The sequence below is a fragment of the Clarias gariepinus genome, chromosome 15 (assembly GCF_024256425.1).
Source record: "Clarias gariepinus isolate MV-2021 ecotype Netherlands chromosome 15, CGAR_prim_01v2, whole genome shotgun sequence".
Lineage (NCBI taxonomy): Eukaryota > Metazoa > Chordata > Actinopteri > Siluriformes > Clariidae > Clarias > Clarias gariepinus.
Genome location: NC_071114.1, coordinates 6,565,160 through 6,581,031, shown reverse-complemented (window position 1 = coordinate 6,581,031; position 15,872 = coordinate 6,565,160).

The window sequence follows — 15,872 nt, the reverse complement described above, 5'->3', positions numbered from 1 at the left end:
TCATTCCAGAATTTCGGAAAGTATGAAAGAGTTGTTCTGGGACCATCGTTTTAACATATGAACTGGCCACAAAATTGCAAAAATGTCAGTGTGTCTGAGACTTTGCCAGGAGGCGTAGAATAGCGATGATAACTAAGCAATGAAATCATTATCTTAATGACATTTTCCTTCTAGTTCGGCTTTAATCGCGACACATTAACTCATCTCCTCGCTCTTCCATCTCCCATTCGCGTGCACTATATCAAGAGCTTGTTTTGACTTCTCTAAGTTTTACGGCGCCGTTCTTTCATCTCATGTCATCAATCTGAGAGAACTGAAAAAAAGAGACCATTTTATTAGCTTCAACAAGAAAACGTAATATGAAAGCAACTGACTTATTACTTCCTGAATGACAGGCTTCTTTATTGTCTTCTGAAAAGTTAACCAATTAGAAGGAACTTTGTCGAGCACCTCAAGTGTGTATTGTTTGCGTAAAACAAAGGAATGGAATTTTTGGGATAAAGTGCCTTGCAAAAGTATTTATACCCCTTAAACCCACAAACCTTAATGTATTTTAATAGGATGTTATCTGATAGACCAACACAAAGTGGCACATAATTGTGAAGTGGACGGAAAATGAAAAAAGGGTTTTTTTACGAATAAATATCTAAAAAGTGTGGTGTGCGTTTGTATTCAGCCCCCCTGAGTCAATAGTGAGAATTTGGGGTATACTGTTTGTCTCTACCAGCTGTAAACATCTGGAAAGCGAAACTTTTTGCCCATTCTCCTTTGTAAAATAGCTCAGGCTCAGTCAGATTAGATGGAGTGTTTCTGTAAAAAGTAATTTTCAAGCCGTGCCACAAAGTCTCAATTAGATTTAAGTCTGGACTTTGACTGGGCTCATGAATAAACACTTCTCAGATATTTATTTGCAAAAAAAAAAGTACAACTATTGATCACTTTCCTTCCACTTCATGATTACGTGGCACTTTTTGTTGGTCTATCACATAAAATCCCAATAACAGACATTTACGATTGTGGTTGTAACGTGACAAAATGTGGATACTTTTGGAAGGCACTGTATATGTGAATCGATGCTTTTGGTGTCCCTCCTTTAACTGTAATCATTTACAGTTTTATGCGCTAGATTTCAGGCATGAGATTTCAGTTTGTGCGCTCACTCCTGTTCTAATATACACCATCCTCCTCCATCCAAATAACAAATAAAAGGGATGGCATCATCTGTTGATCTGTTCTTGTATTGTCCAAAAACATTCAGGAAACACCAGAACACCATTAGGTTTGATTGTGCATGTGGATGGTGCCAGGCGTTGTCCTGGCGTCCTATTTGTTGTGAATTCTCCCACATTGTGTACAATGTTCCTGGATAAGTATCCAGATCCACCAGACCAGAATAAAGCTGTTGCCGAAGACGAACGAATAAAAACACAAATGAAGGTTTTTCTTTTTCAAACCTGAATCCGCGTTCATTGAACTGATTCAGCGAGATCTATGAAGGAGCCGATAGACCTTTAAAGACTGCAAAGCTTTCTAAGACTATTGAACATCCTCATTGTTTGCGGTAAGATATGTAATCTAACCTTATGCCTGTTATATTTCTATTTAGCCAAAACATGGTATTGGTGCTAAAAAAGTGCATGAAAAAAAAAGTGAAAAAGTGAATTTTCAGATAGAATCATATAACACTATTTTTGATGATACTTAATGTTTATTATCTCCGGATCCATGTTAGGTTCTTTATATATATATTATATTATATTTTTTCAGGTAAAAACAAAACACGTTTGCTAAAGACAACTTCATGCCCTTTTACAGTATGTAGTGTCCGTAACTTTTTTGGAATTTTTCAAATATTTCAACGATCTTAACTGTCATTCAGACGAAACTTGTCCAGTTTAGATTTCACATGAGAAGACATAAACCTAAAAAAAGTGGATTATTCTAAAATGCAAAATTGTTAAGATATTGCAACATGAATTTGCCATGGTTACGGACACTACAGAATTTCTTGCTTTTTACCAAAAAACTATTTAAGCAACAATTTCTACAGGTCATATACTTCTAGAAGCTTACACCAATTTTATCAATACTCCATAAATTATGAAAAATTTGTGTGAAGCGAGACAGAATAATGACACATAAAATCATTTTAAGGTAAGCAAGATCGGTCACTTTTATGTTGCATAAACTTCAGAAGTAGCTTCTTTGGCACAGACACTTTCAGTATTTCAGCATATGTATAACATTATAATGTAAATAAAATCAGCATTAAAACAGACAATCCCATAAAAATGGTAAATACATTTTTAAACTGTCACAACAGCAAAACGGTGTCTGGCAATGCTGTTTTCTCTAAATTAGAGCTGCCACTTGCCACAGCAGTCAGAAGAAGCACATCAAAGCTGCTCGGTGGCGCTTATGCGCACGCTGAATCACAGGCTAATTTCACATGAATAGTCGACGACTAACGGGAAAGGAGCAATTAGGCACCCATTAAAACCCTGAATGGCTAACTGAGCTTAGATTCGCTCACAATGCAACCGTTTTACATAACTTGGAATATAATTAGCATACATGTTCACCTCTCGTGGTCTGTGACTCAGATATAATTGGGGAACTTTCGCTGGATTTATTTGCCCTCGTCTCTGCTCTTTTGGGCCGCATGTGTTTTGTATGTGTGGGGAACGTCTTGTGTACGAGCCGCTCCGACTGTATGAACAATAGCCTGGTGAGAATTGTGGCCTTAAACACAGTAGGAGGCAGGAACATGGGCACGGCAGATAAAGTGTGTGCATGCATGTGATTGTGCAGTAAGTTCCTTGTACCGCATACTGTTTATTAATAATTCCGAGCAGGATGAGAAGCTCATAACATGCTGTACTGCTGATAATGTATTTAAGGGCAGTAGCTGGAAATACTTGTTACAGAGCATTGTTGACAGCCGAGTGCTACAGGAGTCAGGCCTGGCTATACATATTAATGACGCTGCCGTGTTTTACATAACGCCGTGGAAAGATAGGGATTTGGAAACGACATGGAGGGATTTTTGCATGCGAGATCAGACGATTTTTTTCTCGCAAACTAGCCCTGTGGCCTACAGCTCTCTCCATCTTAATTCCCCCTCATTAAGCTCCATCTACATTAAGGCGTTCGCTGCAGTCGCATGTTCGCCCGAGATGTCTGGAACGTACCTTTTTGATATCAGACTTCAATATTTGTTTCTGCCCCCTTCTCCGTTTTGCACTCCCGAAGCAAAGTTCGCTAATCCGAGGCACTTGGCAAATTAAGTCTCGTAAATATTAAACACCTATCTATGAACTCGAGGCGTGAGTCGGGGTGGTGGCGGAGTGTGTCGATTTGCAGTTTGTCACAAGTCGTCATTCGCATGCGAGAAACCACCGAAAAAACAGTCGGCGTCGGTTCTGATCTCGCTCCGCTCTCCTATCAGCACTTGATGAATACGTCTGGTGTGTTAATGAGGGATTTATCCTGAAGCTTCATCACATTTCAGTGTGTTGAGTCAAGGAAAAAAAAAACACGGCTGCTATTCCCAGACATGTACAAGTATATATGAGTTAGCATTTCTTAATGACTATATGTATGTGTATACTTTCCCATGATAGACTGGTTTATTCCCACCTGAAGCCAAAGGTTCCTGGGTGAGGTTCCAGAGCCACCATCGGCCTGACCAGGTGAATCAATAAAATACACAAAGTGATAAACACCACAAATAAATACACTAATACACTGATCAACTGTAACTTAACCCCTTAAAGCCCCTGCTAAAAAAATCTTCTCTGAAGGTGTGCGGTGGTATCTGGCACCAAGACGTTAGCAGCAGCTCCTTTAAGACCTGAAAGTTCCTGAAAGTGGGGCATCAACAAATCGAACTTTTTCTTCCAGTGCATCCCACAGACGTTTGATGAACTCAAGGTCTTGGGAATATAAAGGAACTAGAACTTTAGGGAATACTGCTGCTGTGGTCCGGGTCAAAGTAACTTCCACATGAATGCCAGAATCCAAGGTTTCCTTGGACCACTTCAACCACTTGTATTAGCCACTTCATACCAGGAACGCCCCACAAGATCTTCCCTTTTGGAGATGCCCTTACGCAGAAGTCTAGGCATCAAAATTTGGCCCGCGTCAAAGTCGCTCAGATTTTTCCATTTGCCCGTTTGTGTTACATACTGCATAGAGGTTGAGAACAGACTGTTCACTTCCTGTTTAATACTGGTGTCCCACCCCTTGACGTGTGCCAACGTGAATGTTATTCTCTACATCGGTCAGTGGGTTAAATGGCATGGCTTATCGGGATGCAGTGGTACCTCGGCGTATAAATGTAATCCATTCCAGAGGAGAGTTCTTAAGGAGAAATTTTGTTTTGCGAAACGCATTTTGTCATAGGAAAAAAAACATGGAAATGCAGATCATCCGTTCCAGCCGCCCAAAAATATTACTGGGAATATATCTACTGGCATGCCTTCTCGGAAGAGTGGACGTTCCTTGGCTTGGCTGTTAATCAGGTTTGAGAAAGGAAAATTGGCCTGATTTCCAGGTTGGAAGGGATGATGTTACTCTCTCTCTCTCTCTCTCTCTCTCTATCCGAGTCAATCAATGTCAGTTTATGTACACGGAAGACGGAATTTAGGCTTTTTCCTTTGAGTGTGTTCAGCTGCAGCGGATTGATAATTTTCCGTCCCTAGGTATCTCAGAGGAAGCATGCGCTAGTCTCCACCCTCCCTGTTGTGCGATAGAGGAAAGCTTGCTAGCAGGTGGGTTTAAGCAAATGAACAAATCAGATGAAAATGGGGTGCGTCTAAGGGGTACGCCACTTGTTGCTTGAAACTCCAACTGGAAAATAAACAGTGTTTCATAATACTGCCTTGATTTCATTAGCAGTATTCTGAAAATAAACACGCATGGAAATTAAGATGTGAATTTAGATTAAATTTAAACATTGGAGAAGAAAGGAGCGGGCCCAAGTATGAAATGAATTTGCACAATGCCGCGTGTTTAGCGGAGTGCTAAGGTCCTCGCCGTTTGGGTTCTTTGCTATTAAATGACTTTAATCACAAAACAGCATGGGGACACATCGGTTTTTTTTAAAATAGAGATATTTAAATACCCCTTAGTGTTATTACGCACAAATTACTATGCGCATTCTTGTGAATATAAATAAAGCGCCGGCTGTCCTGCAGTTCTTTTGTGATAAATGACTCGAACCGAGCCACTGCTGGTTAAACACGCAGGATGATCTATAGCGCCCTGAAGAAGCGGGAGACTAAACAGATATGTTGTTTCCTCACCTCAGGTAAGGCGGAGTCATTTGGGGCTGAAATACACCAGGTCGGATGGCACTCAGAGGCTCGGGCGTCCTTCATGTCTTTCCCGTTGGCTGTCTGACACACATAGACCACTATCTATCTGTCACTTATACACACACTCACACATACACAGATACACACACAGAGAGATGCTCTCACACAGAAGAGTTCATGTACAAATAAAAAACATGTAACGTAATTGTAGGTTCGACTGAAATTCAGTTAGGAAATCAGTCTGACAGATCTTTAAGAGTAATTAGTGAAAGTGAAAACAAAAAAACAAAACAAAACCAAAAAAACAGCTTTTTTTTGGTGGTAATTTGTGCACGCGGCGTTAATGTTTTGCCGTTTTGACGGTTTCTGAGGGCAGCGTCCTCCCTCCTCATTAAAACGGCTCACAAACAGGATAATGAATCCCTGAAGACCCTGTGGAACGCCGCGCGCTCCCGATCGCTGTCATCACTGCCATGGAGATCAAAGGCTGACAATTCACATTAACATTCCTCGCCACCTCGGCATTTAAATTATTGGCCTCTCCTTCAGCAGAGAGAGAGAGAAAGAGAGAGAGAGAGGGGTAGAGCATGCCCGCCATCGCCGTCTCTTCACAGTAAAAGTTTCCCCTAAAGAATATAAACATGAATGATAAAGTGAATTGATTGAATGAGGAACATTTGCAGCGTTTATCACAGAGTGACACTTGACAAATGCTAGCGGAAAGATGCTAGCAGACATGCTAGCTTTGCAGTAAACGCAACAGCGGGGTAATTAATTTACAGTGATGCATATCTTCAGTGCCGCAGACATGATGAGTTTGAGGGAGAGTGACTGAGCGACCTTCCCAAACAATCAGAAACGATCCGGCCCAGCTGTAATGCCGAAATGGCATCTACTGATATTTATTTTACAGAAGTTTAAAGAAGAATACATTTTTTTTGAGATGGAAAAAAATTCATAAATGTATGAGGGTGAGTCTATATATAATAATCCGCACTCTGGTTAATTTGAATTAACTTTTAGGAATGACAAATGCATCGTTTTTAAACATAATCTCCTTGCTGTTCCATACACTTTGTCCATCTGTCAACAAGCTCTCCTATTACCCACATCAAAAAATGTTTTAGACTGAGCCATAACTGCACCGCTGTCTGCACTTCTTCATCAGGAGTGAAGTTTGCGCTACAGCTCTTCAGTAAGCGTCTCACTGTTGATTGTTGAACGTTTTATCCTGATGGTGTTCCAATACTTCTGGCCCTCCAGAATCCCAGAAAACTGTATACGCACTGATGAATTTTCCAGCTGATGGTCGACTTTTGAACCGTTTTCCCCCCCACGTTTTCTCACCAGTAACGATTCTCTTTAAGAAACTTTCCCACTCCTTAAAGGATCGGTTCAGATTTTCTTTGCAGACGTCTAAACGCTTCTGTTGACGCTCCTCCATGAGTTGTTTCGGCACCGGCTACACCCACAGACCACAGAAAGAAAAAAAAAATGCATCACTGCACGCTGCACTACTTTCGTGCAAATCACTGCGTGAAGCGTCCATTTTTGCTCGCATCGCAACTACAAATGAACTGATGTGAAACATTTATTCCTGAACAGCAGCGACCGGGAAGACGGCAGCTTTGAACGGAAAGCGCTGATAAGTTGGACGTATTAATGTATTAATCGGAGCGCGTATTTGTTTATTTGTGAATTTATAAAATCATTCACTGAAACAAAACAAAACAGTCAGTTTTGACTGTCCTAATGCTGGGCAGATTTGAAGGTAACATAACCACATGATAGAAGAGATATCAAGGCAAACAAAATTGGCTGGGGATTCAGTAAAGGCTATTCTTGTTAAACGCTTGTTTGTCATTGTGTAACGTTGGCTTCACTCTGATAGAAAAGCCTGTGCCCTGGCAGCCTGCAGCTCTGCTCGGTCTAGCCAATTTTCCCAAACAGTTTTTTTTTTTCCTTAACCAACTTTAGAAAGCCTGATCAGCCTGTTTATGTCACTCTATGTGTGTGTGTGTGTGAATTGCTGGCTTGATTGTGGGCCATTAATACAGCAGGCAACATGTTATAATTCCGCGTCCAGCTTGCAAGGAAACAAGATCTATATGGCAATTTCCCAACAACCTGAAGCTACTGTAACCGCGGGTGTCTATGCTAACAGCTACGTCTGCGCTCAAGTTAACGAGTCCTCCTTGTTAGACGAGGTCGTACCAGGCAAGATGACGAGCATTTATGTGTCATCCAAGCACAATGACCTCGTTTTATCAGATCTGCTCCGGGCGATGCGCTCGCTGCCTGTTATCATGGCGGCTCAGGGGTGACGCGACCTTGCAAGCGGGGTCGTTTGAACACGCAACCTCTTGGCCAACGGGCTGACGCGTGCAGAGTGGACAGGGTGACCCTCTCCCGCAATCCATCCAAAGGGAATCTGGGCAGTCTGTCAGAATCAAAAGAATGTCTGTCATCCCTGATAATAACCTCAGTCTTTTATGCATCTACTTAAACTGCTCTTATGTAAACATGCAAAAGAAAAAAATAATAATTTAAACGTTGCTAAAAAATTAATCAATCATTTTTTTTTTTTGCATTATGATTTTTTTTTGATGATGATTGATTGGTGTTAGTGGTTTTCAAATTCAGACAGCTTTCAATTAAATATAAAATAAACTCAGTCCAGATTTATGAACGCAATTGAACAAGTGAAATATGAGTCGCATTAGCTAAAAGTGTACCATAATTTTACCTATTAATCAAACCCATGGAACTTTGTATTGAGATTTTACAATTACGGAACACTTTTTAAAAATTACAAATGGGATGATGTATAGATAAGACAATCATGTGTACTGTATACTGCTATTCAAGTCAGGTCACCAAACAGACTCTGGCAAAACATGGTATTGGTGCTACAAAGTGTCTCACCTACAGTAGGTGAAAAAGTGAATTTTTTAGAAAGCATTATCTTATCTCCCGATCCATGCTTCAGTTTTTGTTAAAATGCGTATACGTTTATATTTTTATCAGATAAAAAGAAACCCAAAATACACATACTGTATATAAGCTAAAGACAATTTCAAGCCCTTTTATGTAGTGTCCGTACCTTTATTATTTTTTTTGTCAAATCTTTCAATGATTTTAATTGTCATTTAGATGAAACTTGGCCAATTTGTATTTCACATGAAAAGACAAACCTAAAAAAAAATGTATTATTTTAACATGCAGAATCATTAAGATATTGCAACTTGTATTTGACATGGTTACGGACACTACCATTTTTTTTGCTTTTACCAAACGTAATTTAAGCAACAATTTTTACAGGTCATATGCTTCTAGAAACTTACATAATTTTTTTTAATTATACCATAAGAACACAATTCTCAAAGAAACATGAATAAATTGCATTTTAAATGATTATTGTTTAAATTAAGACAGTATAATGCTGAAAAATGGCCATTTTGGGGGCAAATATAAAATCATCTCTCAAAAATGGTTGAAGTAGACAAGTTATAATTTTTAGACAAGCAAGATTAGTCACTTCTATGTTGCATGAACTAGAAATTACTTCTTTGGCACAAACATTTCCTGTATTATATGTGTAACATAAGAACGTGGCTGACTAATACTGTAATTCCACAGCCTGGCCAAAAAAGTGTCACGCAATCTAAAATTTCATTAGACCAGCTTAAACTTCAGTTATTCTATTCTATTCTTATTACACCCATGTTTGGGGTTGCACTATTTCGACTACCTTAGTCTACACTGTTAATTTTTCCTTTTCTCCATCCAGAGTTGTATTCATTTTGGGCCGCGACCTTATATTCATGGTGAGAGTCGAACCACTCTATTGAGTTTTTTCCAGCACATTACAAAGACCTTTAACAGGGTTGAGGTCAGGACTCTGTGGAACCACTTTTTCCAAATAAACTCCATAAATGTGATAACCTGGTCATTCAGTACATTCAGGTCGTCAGCTGACTTCATTTTATTGCCACATAACGTTGCTGAGTCTCGACCTGAGCAACTGAAGCAACTCCAGATCATAACACATGGCCTCCAGAGGCTTGTGGAATGATTTACCAAATCACCCAAATCAGGACGGGTTCCCCTCAAGGTTTCTCCCTCAGGTCAATCTCAGGGAGATTTTCCCTGGCACCATGCCACCTGGGCAGAGGTGGAAAGTAACGAATTACATTCACTCGCATTACTGTAATTGAGTTGTTTTTTTGTGTACTTTTACTTAAGTATGTTTTGTTTGAAGTATTGTACTTCGCTACATTTGAAATAATATTTACTACTAAGTAAAAAATAAAAGAATGAAAATGTAAAAAAATAAAAATAATGCAACGGGAAAGGAAAAAAATTGCACCCGGAAACCACTGCACTGAATGATTGATTGCCATCTGATTGAAGTCGAATTGAAATCAAATTCTTATGAAACAAACCCCTGGCCATTGTAACGGCCACTACTATGTATGTATATATCTATGTTGCCCTTTTAAAAGTCGCCGTCCCTCCCGCAGTGTGTGCGCTGCGGAGGTGTGTGCGTGAGAAGGTGAGAATGGAGTAGGAGCTCAGGTGTGCTGCTCACCCCGAAACACAGTATTTTTCTTTACTTTTACTTTCTGTTTTGTAATATATTTAATGACACTGAAAGAGACCAATAAAGGTTTTGAATAAATAACGTTATTGAATAAATAAACGTTATTCTTGGCTCTAAACTCTTTTTTTCCCTCGGCCATCCGCCACTAAGCGTAACATCATACTTAAGCGACCACTTGGATTTTACTTTTACTTGAGTAGATTTTTATAGCGGTAACTTTATTTGTACTTCAGTAAAATTTCACTAAAGTAACAGTACTCTCATTACTCTTTCCACCTCAGCAACTGGGTCACTTCTTCTCTCGGTGCTTCCGTTAGGGGTCGCCACAGTGGACCATTTGCCTCTATCTAACTGTCTACCATATCTTCCCTCGTCACTCCAACCTCCTGCATGTCCTCCCTCGCCTTACTGTATCCATAAACTACCTCTTGGGCCTTGCTCTTCTCTTCCTGCCTGGCAGCTCCGTCTCTAACATTCTCCTCCCGATATACAGTACCCCTCATCCGTCCTCTGCACATCTTAATCTGGCCTCTTTAACTTTGTCCCCAGACTGTCCTACCTGCGCTGTCCCTCTAATGTACTCCTTTCTAATCCTTTCCATTCGCGTCACTCCCAAAGCAGATCTTCAGCTCTGTCACCTCCAGCTCTGTTTCCTGGCTTTTTGTCTCCAAACCATACAACATTGTTAGTCTCACTACCATCCTGTAAATGTTCCCTTGACATCTGGCTCACTAATTAGGGATAAAATTAAATCCATATGTGGAAGCAGCTTTGTTAAAAAACTAAAATTGATTGTTTTGCTGCTGTTAAAACTGAAATAGATTTTTTCTCCCCAAATCAACATCTTCATAGCTATAAATCATGGATCTTACAGGAGAACCAATCATTTTAAAGTGCTTCTTCTCAAGAAAGTACAGTATCTATCTCATGTGCAAATCCCATCAAAAGAAGTATTTTAATTGCCTTATTATATATATTTTTTGTGCAACACACACACACACACACACACACACAAGCTTCATGGACAAATTACATCGTTCTATACACAGCAATAATTTAATGAGCGAGTCCAGTATAGAAGCGCAGCAATGACTGGGCATGTGGGAAATATAAGTGCATCCTAATAATACTGTATATTTGCAATAATTAAGAGAAAAAAAATGAAATTACAGTTAAATACTGAGTCGATTGACTTTTATACATCAATGATTTTATTATTTCTACACTCTCTGTCACTTTGGACTAATAGTAATAATAATTTGGTGTCGTGTCATGGTGTGATGTTGGCTGCCTTGCCTCGTCTTGACCTTCAGTGTTCAGCTGTGTTTTTTTTCTTCTTTTAAGCACTGGTATGCTTATTTGCTTTTCTTGTCCTTGTAGCTTGCATATTTCTGGTCTGTTGCTTGTTTGTTGCACGATATACTGTATTTTCATCTATACTGATTTTGTGGGCAAATATTTTGGAACACCTGACGTTCACACTTGTGCGCGCTTTTTGAAACTCCCAGTCCAGATTTGGTCCTCCTTTAAGCTCCACTCCACTCATCAAGGAAGGATTTCCACTATATTTTAAAGTTTCAGGTTATCCCAAATGTGTTCCATGTGGTTGAAGTTCTTCCACTCCAACCTGGTCTTCATCTCTGCCCAGGGGCATCGTCATGCTGGAACAGGTTAGTCCAAAAGTCAACAGTTTGTACTGCATTTGGGTGTGATGGTCAGGTGGTCACATATTGTCTAGCAAAATCTAGTTCCAATCTTTCAGAGTTTGTTTCTGGTTTCTTTCTTACCATCAAAACACCCTGTCTGACTATCATCTCTCTTAGGGCCTGTTCCCCGATTCCACTGAGCCAAATTTGCTATCAGATCTTTACCAAGGCAAATTCGCGACGACTTTTGGGGAGCTTGGTGGAGGACGGTAAAGGCTCCCTGCAGTCTCTTTTGATCAATCTGAAATATGAAAATGAAATGTTTTAATCTAAAATATCTGTGGTCTTAGTTCTGTTATAGTCTAAAGACACATTTACCATATAATTTTAATTCCTAAGGTATATGTGATGTGGTCATTTCATTTCATTCAAACATGAGTAAAAAAAATTTCATACATTTTAACATCATTATATTATACAAACATAATAGTGGTCATAAGTTCTGGGAGGGGGGGGGGGAGTTGATGGTACCATTCTACCCTGAAAGCAGCCCTATAGTTAGCAGCTTTTTACCTTTATTACATACCTTGTTCGACTTCCTGGTCAAACCTGAGATGGGAACCACTTCGCATGCCAGAGCACCCAGGCCGAGTTCTGTGTCCAATTGAGTTATGCATGCCGGAGAACCTCCACTCCCAACTGCATTATCCGGGTGTGCTAGTCCGACGTTGAGAAATACAGTTAAGCAAGGATTCAATCGGTTTACATTTGTTTTGTTTACATGCTTTGAAAGCTCTGGTTCAGTCAAAGTTACACAATTAGTCTGATTAACATTAAGTCACGTAAACATACTGAGTGTTTAGCACTTTTAAGTGGTGAGATTGGTTCTATAAGCTTAATCTCTCTGAGAGACACAGCATGTAAAGAGGTGAGAAACAGTGGTAAGCAGCACTTTAAAGTGCAAATACCTTTGAAATCTCAGCGGCCAGTTATCAAGCAGGAGCATGCATGATGATTTGGAAAGGAATTAAAATCTACAAAAAAAAGAAAAGAAAAAAACACACACAGCAGGTTACCTTGTCCCAATGGTGCGGTAGGAATCAGGAGAGGAAAGTGGTCTAAAACAAGAAGAGCAAATAGAAAGAGGAGGCGGGGATCAGTGAAGGTCAGGGTGGTGATCAAAACGGAAGGTAGTAGGAGAGCAATAGACAGTGATGGAGAAAAACAAAACCAGCAAAGAGATGAAAGAGGATCAGACAAACACTTAAACAGAGGAAGTCCGGAAGTGTGACAAAGCCAGAGATACACACCACGGGATCTGCCAGAGCTTATATCTCCTAAAAGGACAAACTCCATACAGACCATATCAGCTAACAAGCTTGTTTACAAAGGCGAGACACAACCAGTCTACCATCTTTGTGTGTGTGTGTGTGTGTGAGAAAGAGAGATTAAAATCCACCTGGTATGCATTTAAAGTGCAAGATTTGGATGGATACAAGGGATGAGATGGTTTTCCCAGGACTGGACAGCTCCCTAAATGAGACAGGGTGAAACTTTCTACACATTCTGCTGAACATTTGTAAAGCAACTTGTGCTCATGAAAATGGAGTGTTTTGTCATGGACTGGCCAGGTGGAAGTGGAAGAGAACGGCAGATAAGACATAACACATCTTTCCAATTACATGATCTAATTCTGATTACACATTTGTTGCATTTTGTCCAATTGAACCCTGAGGTGTTTCCTCCTCCATATGGTTCATTTACTCCGGCGAAAAAAAGACTGCAATCACGCTCAAGTGTGGACCGAAACAAGCAATCCGAGAGCGTCCGAGTGACATGATCTCAGCCTGGTTCCAAGCAAACTCTAACATGGTTTGATTCCAGTAAGACAGCGATGTAATCCTAGATTGTGCCAACTGCAGGAACTCAACCAAACATGTCGTGTATTTTGGGTTGCGGGCAACATTTTTTGTCGATCCAAGCTGTTAAACCGGCAAAAGCGTAGAGCCGCAGAAGCGCCATGTGTTCTGGATATTTGGTCAGTCAAAAAAAGAGAGAAGAAAAATTACCGCCGAATTCGATGTGCTAAATATAATAATATAGTCCTATAATTAAATAATAATTTACTTAACGCTCTCTCCATGTTCTCAACGCCTTTATGGCCTTCGCGAGTACGTTTTCATCCCCACACTCCTGTCATCCACTTTGGCTTTTTTGGCTCATTTAATTATGTGTACTGTGAAACCAAGCCAAAATGGCAAACAAACCAAAAAGTATCAATTTAGCTCTGATTCAGAATCAGCAAATGGACTGATTGGTGTAAATGTGCCCTAAGAGTTTAGCGTGCCAGTCAGGTACCACAGCTCTGAGAAGCTTAATCAGTGATTTATAAAGAATAATGGCGTGAATAGCATCAGTGGCAATGTACGTCGAGAATACAGTATGTAAATGAGACTGCTGAAGGCACTAAATGTTCTCACCAGGTTTTCTTAGTCTAACTCAAAGAAATTCTTAAACAAATCATAAAATGGACACAAGGAATTGACACAGGCTGGAGAATTGGTCAAAACCAGTTCCCCCTTGGGGCGTAGCTCCTCAGGACCTTCGGGGGTGTGCTGTGGTGTCTGGCACCAGGATGTTGGCGGGGTCTCCCTGTGTGGCACATCGCACTGGTGCTCCAACAGATTGGGATCTGGGGAGTTTTTAGGCTGGGTTGGCAGCCTTGGAATCTTGGACCCTAAACAGGGTTGCCTCTGTTCCTTGTGGACATGGGTGCCCAAGATCCTGTATGGTTCCTGTATAACTGAAGACCAGTGTTGCTCAGTTCACCGTTCAATGGGTTAGAATGTTATGTCTGATTGGTGTATAATTTACAGTGGCTATAAAGTGCAAAACAAAGCAACAAAACCGAAAAAAAAAAAAAAATACATTCAAAAATAAAATAAAAACAAAAATTCAAAAATAAAAACAAAATAAAACTGAAAACAAAATAAATTCAAATGAACTAAAACTAAAAACAAAATAGTAAATTCAAAAATAAAATAAAAACAATAAATAAATAAATAAAAACAAAATAAAACTGAAAACAAAAAAAATCAAAATAAACTAAAACTGAAAACAAAATAGTAAATAAAAAAATAAAAAAATAAAACTGAAAACAAATTAAAAACAAAATGAACTAAAAATAAAAATAAATAGTAAAAAAATAAAAAATAAAACTGAAAACAAAATAAAAACAAAATGAACTAAAACTAAAAATAAAATAGTTAATTAAAAAATAAAATAAAAGCAAAATGAATAAAAAAATAAATAAAAACAAAATGAACTAAAACTGAAAATAAAATAGTATATTCAAAAATAAAATAAAAGCAAATAAATAAATAAAAACAAAATGAACTAAAACTGAAAATAAAACAGTAAATTCAAAAATAAAATAAAAGCAAAATAAATAAAAAATAAATAAAAACAAAATAAAACTAAAAACAAAATAAATTCAAAATGAACTAAAACTGAAAACAAAATAGTAAATTCAAAAATAAAAACAAAACAAAAACAAAATAAATTTTAAAAAATAATAAAACTGAAAACAAAAATTCAAAATGAACTAAAACTGAAAACAAAATAGTAAATTCAAAAAATAAAATAAAAAAAACTTAGAAAACATACCAATTTCAAAAACAAAACAACTAAACTAAAAACAAAATAACAAAACTAAGAACAAAACATATGCAACATATTTATTTTGTTTTTGGATTTGTTATTTCGATATTCTATTTTTGATTTTGTTTTCACTTCTCAGCCACAGTAATAATTAAATGTATTAAGAAGGCCACTGTCAGGCTAATGTTGCGGTAATGGTGCGCTGTAAATGTTCATCTCAAAAACAAGAACCGTTTAGACCGTTCACATTGTGAGGAGCCATGTTAGTCTGGCGTCACTCCATAACCATCCTGACTTCCTGAAGTTAATGAGCTAAAATTGCAAGTTGAATAAGTGTAGGTGGAAAATTACAACTGGCACAAAGAAATAATAAACCACAGGTGCAAAATTAATTTACTTATACAGCATTTTGCACTTTTAAGTAGAACAGTCCCAGATTGCACATTCATTAAGACAAACAGGGGGACACAGTCCTCCAGAAGCAGTCTGCAAACGGTAACACAAATACCTTTTGGTTAATAAGGACCTTTAAGTGCAGTATAGTAAGATGATAAAGGACTGGTTTTGTTTCCAGGTCTGTAAATGATCTCACACTCACACCGGGTTCTTCACCGGACATGAAACGACTAACCTCGTAGTCTGACC